Consider the following 11,802-nt stretch of genomic DNA (forward strand, 5'->3'; position numbering starts at 1 on the left):
GGGGGTGGGGGGTCATAGTTTGGTCCCGCCTTCACTGTTGTGATCGGTGTGGGGGTAGGGACAGGCTTGGGGCGTCGGGGGGTTCCCCGGAGGCAACTTCCTTGGGGGGCTCAACCCGGGGTAGCGGTCATGTCCGGTTGGGGGCTCTGTTGGCTCTCAGGTGACTGTTTCCTCGCGGCTGCGTGCAGCGGGGCTAGGGGAGGGTCTGTGCTGATGGACGTGGGTTACTGACCTGGTAGCCTGGCTGGCCCTGGGTGGGTCCGGGATGGGCGTGAGGTTCTAGGGGTGCTCCGTCTCTGGGCCGGGGCCCGGGCCGGGCCTTGGGGGCTTGGGTCCTGGTTGGTGTGTTGCCGGGGTTGTGGGCGGGTGGGTGCATGGGGGCCCGGCCCTGGAGCAGGGTGCCGCCGGTGCGTCGAGCCACCTGGGGGGCTCTTCAACTGGTGGGGGAGATGGTCACATCTTGCAGGAGCTCTCCTCTCTTCAGGAACTCTCTCTGCAGGAGGGGGAGATACAGGAGAGGTGGAGGAAGATCTCAGCCTGGGCGTTTACTGTCTTATGTAGTCTGGAAGATGAGTGGATGGTGGGGTGGGTGCAGTTTTCTCTGTGGTGGGGTTGGGTGGACTGTCCTGGGCTCTGTGGGGCCGGGGGGCGCTGCTGCACTGGGCCCCGGTCTGGTTGGGCCTGAGCCCCCTTTCCCTGGCGGGTCGCGGAGTATGGGAGTGCCTACTGGGGTCAGCGGGGGAGCTGGCCCCAGGGAGGGGTTACCTGCCCCTCCCTTCCTTCCCTCCCCATCTCCAGCTGCCTCCCTCTTCCCGCTCCACCACAACCACCCACACATGCAGGCCTTGGAGTAGGGGTATGTCACCAGGGTGCGGAGGAGGCTACCCCCCCCCGTCCCCCCCCCCGTCCCCTTCTGGCTGCCTCTGCCTCAATTTTATCCCACAACTTAGACATTCACATTATTCACACTCTCATTACACATACATATAGGATCTTGGGGGTGGGCACAATCACGGAGTCCAAATTACCATCAGGGTGTACACCTCACCCCTGGCGTCGTTGCCCACCTCTCAATTTTAAATACACTTAGACATTGAGGGCTAGCAGGAACCTGCTGCTCCTTGGCAGGTAGCTCCATGCCCTCCTGGGTTTTAATTGCACCTTAGAACACATGCATCAACACTACAATGAGCGGGTGGAGGGAGGTTTGGAATCTTCTCCCACCCCCGTTCTCTGCGGCCTGCTGGAGCGGGAGGGCTAGGAGGAGTTGGCCGTCCGACTGCGGTCTGGGGTGTGGGGCCTCCCTGCTGCTACGGAGTCGGGGTGGTCTGCCTCTCCCCACCGCAGGGAAAAGGGTAACACCACCTGGGTCTGGGTGCAGTTCCCCCCTCCAGGGGCAAGGGTACCTAGACCCGGTTTGTAGAGTACGCTTGGGGAGTGTGATCGTGTGTACAGCGTCTCTTTATGTCTGTCTCCACGTTGGTTGAGTGTGGAGTGAGTGCACATGAGAGCATGAGGGTGGGAATGAATGTTTGTGTCTGTGTGTGCCTGTATGTCTGGGTCTATATGTCAGGTTGGGTATCAGACGCCACCTCTCTGGGGACACCTCAGGCCCTCCAAGGTTTGGAGGCCTATCTCCCCCCACCACTTCCCCTGCCGGTGGCAGACTCCCTCAGGTGTCGGTGCGTTGGTGGTTCTTTGTGTCTGGGGGTGGGCGTCCAGGTACACACCGGCTCACTCCTTGGCGGCTGCTTATCGGGGCCTGGAGCCTGGGGCTCGCTCGGGCCCCTTCGGAGGTGGGGTGCCCCCGGCCTCTCGGCCTGGGGCTCGGTCACTCAGGCGCAGCTGGGGGCCGGCGGAGCTCATGGGCGCGTCACTGCAACTCCCCCTGGCTTCTGCTCCGCGGCTGCCCCTCTGTTGGTCTTCCATGGTCTCTTGTGTTCTGGGGGCCTCTGGATGTCGAGAGTTTGACCTCCTCCATACCCGCTTCACACCCTGGAGGACGGGGCTGTGGCCCCCCCACACTCCCTAGCAGATCGTTACATGGAGAAACCTTTGGAATACAAGCATGCTGATCCACACAGGTGTACACACGGGTGTTCACTGCTCGTAGACCCAAATTACACCTTTCTTGGCCGCTACTTCGAAGCACATCTGTCCTGCGTGCTGCACAACAACATTGAATATTTAGTATTTACTGCTGTTTACACTTAGCTAGATTAATGCAATGGTGTTGTGTTTAGTATGTTGCTTTGTTTTTTTTGCTTGTTTTCTATTTTTCTCTCAACAGGTGATCCAGGAGATTTTTATTTTTTTTCTCCCCCCCTTTCTCACTGTCCCTCTCCCCTTCTGTTTTTCCTTTCCTTCCTCTTTCTTTCTTCCTTTCCTATCCCTCACTCATGTCTGTCCCGTCTGTAACATCTGAAAATAAAATATAATAAATAATAAAAACAAAGATCGACCAAATGGACCAATACGGCAATGCCACGATGATCCATTTGGCAAAGTAAATCCATTGGGTATCCTTGTTGGTCTTCAGACAACAATTCTGATGGCTAAAGAACCAAATGGGACAGGCAGAAAAAAAAAAAAAAAAAAAAAACATCTGCAGGAAGCTCCTGAGGATGTTTTACCAGTCGGTGGTTGCTGGAGTACTTTTCTATGCTGTGGTGTGCTGGGGGAGCAGCACAGCAAAGAAGGACTCATCCAGGCTGGAGAAACTGATCAGGAGGGCTAGCTCTGTGGTCGGCATGAAGCTGGACACTCTGGTGACAGTGGCAGAGAAAAGGACATTAAAGAAACTGCTGGACATTATGAACAATGCTGGGCATCCTCTGCACACGGCCATAAACAATCAGAAGAGTCTGTTCAGTGACAGGTTGCTTCTCCCCAAGACAAGAACTAACAGACTTAAAAACTCCTTTGTCCCACACGCCATCAGACTGTTTAACTCCTCTCTGGAGGGGAGAGGGAGGGGAAACAGGAGGACAAAGGAGGGGGGAACAACTAAGCTGTAGTGCCTCTTCACCTCACTGTGCAATACCTTTTGTGCAATACTTTTGTAAATAGTCAACGGTGCAATAGACTCAATACTTGAAATGTGCAATTCACTTGTATTTTTATTTTTTTTATTCCTATTTATTCTATTTATCCCCTTTGTATATTTTATTTATATTTGTCTCTGTATTTATATATATGTGTGTGTGTGTGTGTGTGTGTGTGTGTGTGTGTGTGTGTGTGTATATATAACAATTCTCTTTTTGTAACTGTAACTTCGGTCGTTGCTGTGCTTTTCTTTGGAAGTCGAATTTCCCAGAGGAACCCACCCGAGGGATTAATAAAGTTCTATCTTATCTTATCTCTTATCTTAAACTTATCTAAATGAAGAAATTCAGTTCAAGACACCTGAGATTGATCATAAATCAGGACACATACATATGAGAGTTAAAGTGAAAGGAGACAATATCCACTGCAAGTTTAGAATATCTAAAGGACACACAGGCTACACACACAGTGACATTAAACTGCTCTGTGTCCAAATATGAAGAATACAAATACACTGTGAAATGACTATATAACAATGACAATGGCGTGTGGATATCACAGTCTACCTGCTCAGCTAGTGTGACCTTTACAACATCTGATCATATTTACCAATCCAACAATTGTTGGAGATTTTGAAGTGCAAAGTGACACATGGTGGAAAAGGTGGACGGTGGATGTTTTTCCCATTGACTGACTTGGAGAGTGGCCCAAAAAAGTAAATAACAGCACAGGTCAGTGTTGAACAGATTTAAGCACCTGCTCCGATCAAAGTTTAGTGTTGGATTATTTAGACCTTGATCAGATCAATAACATTGAACAAATACATTTATTTCATTACATGACAAGCTTATTGTCATCTGTGAAGTCAGTGAAAACAGTTGTTCAGTAAAGTTACAGTCATGACCACAACCATACCCAAGTATATTACTTTAACCAGGACTAATGAACTTTCCCTGAACCTGCAAACGTTTTTGGACCTTAGGTGTTTTTTTAACCACAAGGGTGTATAGACAAAATACAACAATAGGAAACCCAACAACAGTGTTTTCAGTTTGGAATTATATTGGATATTATATTATTTAGATTTATATATTATATTTTCTATTATATTTTCTGTTCTGTCTTTTTTGGATTGTTCTCTTTTATTTACAGTTTTATTTTTGTTGCCTGCACTTTCTAATAAATTTCACTTCCTTTGTATTTGCCTCCTTGATTAGTCGCAGCAGTGTTTGTTTTCCCATCTAGTTTACCTTCCTTCATTACCTGTTGTGTATTTAAACACACGTTGCTGCTGGAGTGTATACTTGCTTAATCGATTAGTTGCGGCAGTGTTTGTTTCCCTTTCATTTCCTGTGGGTGTAACCACTCATTCTGTTCGATGCTTACTGTCTGTCTGCTTATGAGATTTCCTGTTGTATATTCAGCTTTGTTTGATGGATATTGTTATCTGGTCCCTGTTGGTTTTTTCCTTGCCCCAATAAAAGTTTGGCTTTTGTTTTGGATACACACTTTTCAATCAACATCACTGTTTTGTTATTAGTTTTATGTCTACTGGAGTGTATAATGGAAGATGTTAGGCTGAAGTTCCCCATGTAACAACCAGCTTCATTTATTTTTGTAACAATTACTGTTGTCCAGAAGGGGGTGCTGTATAATAATTGCAAGAAACTAAGCTACCAAATTTTTTTGGAACTTTTTTTTCATATTTTATTTTTTCATAAATGAGTGTTCTTTATGTAAATAAGATGCCAGTGATGTTTCTTTAAGCAAAGCAAATTAAAATAGTTGCAGTCCAAAAAATGAAAAAAATAAACATCCAAATTCAAACTCTCTCTGCTTAAGTATGTCATTAATCTGCACTCTGAAAAGTAATGGTGACATTTCTACTTCTCTGGCATATTCTCAGTAGATCTTTCTCTTTCCTTTACTGTCAGAGACGGAGATAAGGTCACTTTGGAGTAAAGGAAAACAAAGGAACAAAGGAAGCAAAACCCAAGACAATGCACACATGGAACATGTTGTGGAGGTTTTCCATTTAAATAAAGCCTGCAGACGAGCGGTGAGCGGTAGCTAACATTCTTTAATCCAAACACACAACGAACAGAAAACCAAGCTTGTGGAGAGCCTACATGACCGCGGGGCAGGTCAGCAGAGTCTCACTGAGCCTAGCATGGCTCTCAGTTAAATACCTTCTTCAGGAACAAAAGGCAGTACACAGCTGTTTCACACATTAAGGTTCACACTCCCTTCAAGGTTCAAGGTTCAAGGTTCTTTATTTGTCACATGCACACTGAAAAAAAGGGACTGGCCATCTCTTGGATTTATGTAAGCATCTTGCATGCATTTAACACAATTGCCTCATGTTTTAAAGTTAAATGTAACTATATAGTGTAAAAACTACATGATATGCAGAAAGGGTGTATTAAATTGTTCATATCATGTTCAGGTGAAGTAAGTCAATAAGATAGCAACGTTAAATCTCGTGAAACCACGCGTGATTTCATCTCGCGGGCTTTGGATCGTGGTTTAAAAAAGGCATCCATCTCAGTCAAGTCGAGCAGCCAACTCTACGTTTTTGGTATGTCTTGATTTTTTGAATTCATTTTTACCATATTTCAGCCAAATGTAGTTAAACGTCTAGAGTGTCGCCATGTAACATGCTAAAAAAGAGCCGTTAGCTTATTTGCTGTTTTATCTGTTGTCAAAGAATTGGCGCTTTTTCATTTGAATTTGTCTTTGGCACAAGAGCCGTAATATCACATTAAACCTAATTACGAGGCACTCATAACATAATTTGGTTTTCTGTGTGAATAGATTTGTCAACTGACTCTTCAGTTACATTGTGTATTTACTGCACCGTGGTGTTAGTGAGATTTTGGACATTGAACAGCTTTAGCTAATATCATCAGCGGCATTATGCTAGCTTACATCCCTACCCCTCCTGCCCTCACCTGCTGTCCTTTTGTTTTTGTTTTTTTTGCTGCACATTGAGAGATGACCTCTATTCTGCATTTCACCAGGAGTCAGCTGATGGATTGTGGGTTCAAGGTGTTATGGTAAGAAAGTATATTCTATTTTCGTTTCTGTAACTTAATTATAATAGGTTTTTTATAATTATTAGGTGCATGCATACTCACCCTATTAATACAACTGAGAGATCCAAAATCTGCCATAGGTTTAACTTATACCTGTATGTATTGCCAGAAAAGTGATTACTGGACTCGCATTAATGCACACTTGAACTGAAATGAGGTTGTAACTTGTGGGTTGTTGGGTTGCAAATCAGAAACAAACATCTTTGGATTTTTTTTAATCCCATAAGATCTGGAAACACAGTTTTTATTCAACAAAACATTACTGATTAACCAAGCACAGTGCCTGCTGTTATTTCAAAATAATTTTATGTCATTTCAGATAAAATGCAGCATTCCAGTGCATCCCAACCATGCCTTTACAGTCAAGGTTTCTGACGGAGCTGAGTTTTTCTCTGACAGTCTGCTGAAAGTGTTTGCAAAGTGATCAGGGGAACAGGGCACAAAGCTAAAGGATGTAGCTGCCATAATGACAGTAAGAACTTTAAAATTCTTTAACTACAAAGTGTATATGTATTGCATTAGGTCAGTAAAAGATTTTTATGCTACATCCATTGAAACAGTCAACTATTACCTGTGAGTAATGATTCCACTAAAAGGATGCCATAATTTTCGTCATGCATTTACTGGCCCACTGAGAAAAAATTATCTTTTTTTAAAAATAAATGTTCTGGAAACTATATATCCATAAAGTTGATGTCAAACAGGAACTTTTGATATTGCTTTGTAGATGCTGGTGTTGCATGTTGACTGGTTTAAAAAGTCAAGAGTTTTTGTCTGGGATTATTTTCTTCTGTGCTACTGAAAAGTTCACAAATCTCTGTTTTCTTTGTTATAATAGTCAAGGATGACATTAATGCTCGGAGTCCCTCATCAAAGTGCTCCGCATCTGTGTGAAAGACAATTGCAACATCTTGGTGCAGGAGTTCATGGTGAGTGTTTTATGAGTAGATTGTGGCTTTGCAACATTTAAAAATGCATTTAGTTATCCACTTGATCCTCATTGGACTGGTTAGGACCAGTAGTCCTCTTTAATAATTTGAAGTTCACATGAGGCCTGGTAGTGAACTCGGCCGCCGGCCCTTGAGGCCCCATCCCCACCCCTGTATTAGGGGTCACATCAGTGTGAAAAAACTTTAAATTTGTCATTCTAATGAACAAAGGAAAATCCCACCAATATTTATATTAGCTTTTGTTTGAAAAAGTGACCAACTGACCAACAGCTAACCAAATTGTGGGGCTGAAAGTCTAAATTCTAACATCTTCTGAGTGACATAGCCTGGATTTCTGATGGGCTGGTGTCTTTCTAACAAAAACTAATGTAAAGCATTTGAAATTATTATGTTTTTCACCCTCTCTTAGAAACTCTGTTAGACCATGAATGGCAGCATGGCAGGCCACTCTTTGGCTATAGCTATTTACTATGTTGCTTGCATTGGTTTAAATTACTCTAACATTAGAACTGGTAGATTAAAAAGAGATGAGTTTAAAAAGGAATCTTAAAGAAATGTTTTGTGTTTAACCAGGACTTGACTGAGGCCACTGCACAGATTGAGAAAACCACAATGAACATCTGTCTCCAGAGGATGCGGCAGGCAATGACTTTTCTGATGTTGTTCTTCAAGATCTGGATAACGTGACCTTTGCAGTAGCCATGCTGTTTGGACCTTTTTTATTCCTTCAACATGAGTTACCCATCACAACTCTGCTACACTTTTGAGGTGATTCAATGGGTGGTAATGGAGTTGGATGAAACTCAGCTCTCAAGAAAAGCTCACAACTAAGACAAAACTGCTCCTGCAACAAAGCTCACTGTTATGCATGTGAGGTGACCAGCTCTAGGTGAGAGGACATTTAAATCTCACACTTGTTCTGCTGCATTTTTGAAGCTCAATTCCAGGAACGGATCGCAGGGTTCATTTTTATATACTCTGCAACTGCCATGAGGACGAGCCGTTTTTTGTTGTTGTTTGTTTTTCCTTTTGCTCTGTACAAGTTCTGTTTGTCTGTTTGGCAGCATTTTTAAATTTCTCTTTGTATTTTTTCTTTCTTTTACTAGTGAAGAGATGTAGCGTGAACAGTTATACAGTCTAAATATCCCATATGGGTCGTGTGAAATGGTATTTTCAGTTTCATTCAGTTGAAGTAAAGAACGTTGAATATTTCTAAGTGTGCTGTTTTGAACCAAGATGTCACAGTATGATCAGTGCTGTAATTTTTGACAGTCACTGTATCAATGTTATTTTTGCGTCTCTTGAATAAAGGTTTTGACCTGCAAGTGCTAATTTCTTTAGTTATTGGGGTAAAATGGGTAGTGTTAATAGGAAGGTGTTTGCCAATTCAGTAACCTAATTTAATGTTAATGGAAACTAACATTACCTCAAATTGTTTAGTCATAATTGTTGTTTAACTGAATCTTGACGTTAGAGGCCTTAAATAGAATGTTTTGTATTGTTCTTTCCCAACATTTTTCAAAAGAAACAGTCCAATTTCTTTGCTGTGATTGATTCCAGAGAACACGGAAGAACTGACATTATTTAACTGTTGATTTATATAGATTCAGTAGAGGAGTAATGTCAGTTTAATTCTTTACCTACTGCAGTGAAATTAGACATGTTGTTTTGAAAGGTTACTGGTGGATGCCAGCAACCATCTTGGAAGAGAACAATACAATCTGTTATAAGGCCTCCATTTGAAAATTGTGTATTTGATACTAGAATATAATAGCAAAATGTAATTTGAAGATAACATGTAGTATTTAAGTGACCAAGTAGTATTGGGTAAAAGTTATTGAATCGTGTTGGGATAACGTGAGAAAATTGTGAAGGATTAAAATATTCCAAGAGCTCAAATTACTTCATCAAAACATGTTTAAGTCACATTTTATCAACACAAATTGCACAAGTTTATTGAACATGAATAAATTGTGTTAATTTAATTCAATTGTTTAAGTTGCTGCCAAAGCAAAACATCTGTGTGCAACAAATGTCCACCATTGAATTAAGTAAATCCAACAACATATTTTTTTCAGTGCATAGTTATACAAGTATAACACACAGTGAAATGTAGCCTGACACGCTCCTCGACATGTGCAAAAATTGGGGGGGGGGGGGGGGGGATGTAGAGGAAGAACATTATATATATATATATATACATTGGGTGAATGTGCAGTAGTAGCAGCAAGCAGGTGAATTCTGTACATTAATATGAATAGACATCTGACTATTTTACAGGATAGACAATATAAACATATTTAAAATTAAAGGAATTGAAATGTACATTGTGCCTTGGTTTAGTGTCTGGAAGAGTCCTGTCTCAGTCAATTATAGATGATGTGAGAGGGCGGGTGTGTGTGTTTAGGGCACGGATGGCTTGGGGATAGAAGCTCCTCTTGAGTCTCTCTGTCCTTGCCCGGAAGATGCGGAACCTTCTACCAGATTGCAGAAGTTGGAACAGTTTGTTGCCAGGATGGGACGGGTCCTTCAGTATCTGCGCTGCTCTAGTCCGGCATCTCCTGGTGTAGGTGTCCTGAAGCGGGGGGAGAGCAATCCTGCAGCAGCGTTCTGCTGTACGGATCACTCTCTGGAGAGCTTTTTGGTCCTTCACACAGCTGTTCCCAAACCACGATGTCATGTTCTGTGTGAGGATGCTCTCCACAGCGCCTGTATAGAAAATCCTGAGGATCTTTGGAGAGACCCTGAACTTCCTCAGTTGTCGTAGGTGATACAGGCGCTGCCTAGCCTTTTTGGTCTGGACCTGAATGTGGGCAGCCCATGTCAGGTCTGAGGAGATGTGGACACCAAGATACTTCACACTTCCTTACAACACCTCCACCATTTGTCTTACAGTATGGGTGTCAGACATGTTAAAATCCAGTGGCACCAAGGCATTATACAATAAAATAATGTGATTAATACATAAGTAAAAGAAATTCCTATACAAACACATGCTCAACAAAATAAGACAGGAAATGAGAAAGGTAAACAGGGGTGCTAGTTTCAGTCATTATGCAAATCCAGTGTTATAAGGATGGGGAAAGGATGAGACTAAAGCAGTCACTTGAATGAGTGGCACTGAAAATGTGAAAACCTGCCACTGCATCCACATGAACAGAACTAGCTTTTACACTAAGGGAGGAATAAAGCCAAAGCAACTAGGACCTGAGAACTAAATACATTTTTTTAGGTTGCAAGAAAGTAAAGCAATCTAAAATACAAAATATTCCCACTTATGTTTATTCTGGTCATTTGTGGATAACACCTCCCCCGCTCTGCTGCTGCTCATTAAAAATGAATTAAACAAGCTAAATCATTAAGAGCAAAGTCTTGCTTACCATCACCAACATGGATTCTGTTAAACACTGAACAAGCAATATGAGTTTGCACAAGACAATTGGTACAAATACATACTTTGATATATGGCAGTGGACAGGAAGTGTGCTGTGGCTTTAGTGGAGATAAAACTCTACAACACATTATTTAATATCCTATAAAATTACTCTTATTTACCTCCACCAAAATTAGTAAGACTGCAGTGTCAGTTTGGTTGAGAAGGGGTCTACACATTTGAAAAACTGAGGGAATTCATATGATCTACATTAAAAAATAAATACAAGAAATAACCATAACATTGAAAATGACCACAGCCTGAATGAGGAGGAGACAGGAATAGTGATGGGATTTCCGGCTCTTTTTACAGATCCGGCTCTTTCGGTTCGGCTCCGAACCGGCTCTTCAGGTTGTTTTGTTGCTTTAATTAATTTATTATTAACAATAATATAAAATTATGCACAAAAGGAATTACTAACGTAAAAAAAGTGGTTTTATTTATATATGTTTATATATAAATATATGCGGTGGCCCCTAGAGACAAAACACGTACAAACTCCAAAACACATTTCTAGCATGAACTGAACTTCCAAAGCAGAGCTACTAGATCACTTAAATTACACAATTGAAAGCATGTGTGTATTGTTTGTGTATTTATACACAGGCACTCATATATATTCAAATAATTTAAAAAAAAGTTCATTTACCTGTTACTACCACACACCAAATCCGGTCGTTGGTACTTGCTGGCTTGTGTAGCCACAAGATAACAAAGGCTCAACACTGCGCCCAGCATCCTGGAGCACTTCTGTTGTCTTTTGTACGTGTTTTGAGTTTTTATGTGCTTCTGAGTTTTTATATGCTTCTGAGTTTTTACGTGCTTCGGAGTTTGTACGTGTTTTTACGTGTTTTGGAGTTTTTACGTGTTTTGGAGTTTTTACGTGTTTTGGAGTTTGTACATGCTTCAGAGTTCGTACGTGATTTGAAGTTTGTATGTGCTTTGTCTCTAGGGGCCACCGTAAATATACTTTTATTTATTCACTCCACATAAAATGTAATAAATAAATCACATAATACAAAAATCAACTATTCACATTTCAAGTTTTAACTATTTAAATTTTCAGCTTTTTTCTTTTACAAATTTAAAGTGAAAACAACACAAAACACTGCAAACCACAACACAATTAAATATAAATTATAATATGAAAACAAAAAGAACATGCATATTCTCTGTCATATGGACCTGCATGAATAAACTTTCTGAATCCTTTATCATCTGCAACCGAAAATAGTTGTGGATGATTACTATACCTTTCTAATGTTGTTGTCCCTGCCTC

The 11,802-nt window shown here is 41.8% G+C and overlaps 1 long non-coding RNA gene across 2 annotated transcripts; it reads left to right on the top strand.

Annotated features, from left to right (window-relative positions):
* The first annotated feature begins 5,340 nt into the window (after window positions 1–5,340).
* On the top strand, window positions 5,341–7,875 carry LOC146558272 (uncharacterized). 2 transcript variants are annotated; one of them, XR_014888735.1, is made up of 5 exons: window positions 5,341–5,623; window positions 6,038–6,101; window positions 6,460–6,612; window positions 6,979–7,069; window positions 7,664–7,875. It is a non-coding gene; the product is annotated as an uncharacterized LOC146558272 (long non-coding RNA). The 2 variants fall into 2 exon arrangements; XR_014888734.1 differs by having other exon boundaries at window positions 5,341–6,101.
* The last annotated feature ends 3,927 nt before the right edge of the window (window positions 7,876–11,802 follow it).

Source organism: Mchenga conophoros, linkage group LG15 (genome assembly GCF_057382185.1).
Source record: "Mchenga conophoros isolate Kocher_MC1m ecotype Shallow Benthic linkage group LG15, M_conophoros_male_GT1.1, whole genome shotgun sequence".
NCBI lineage: Eukaryota > Metazoa > Chordata > Actinopteri > Cichliformes > Cichlidae > Mchenga > Mchenga conophoros.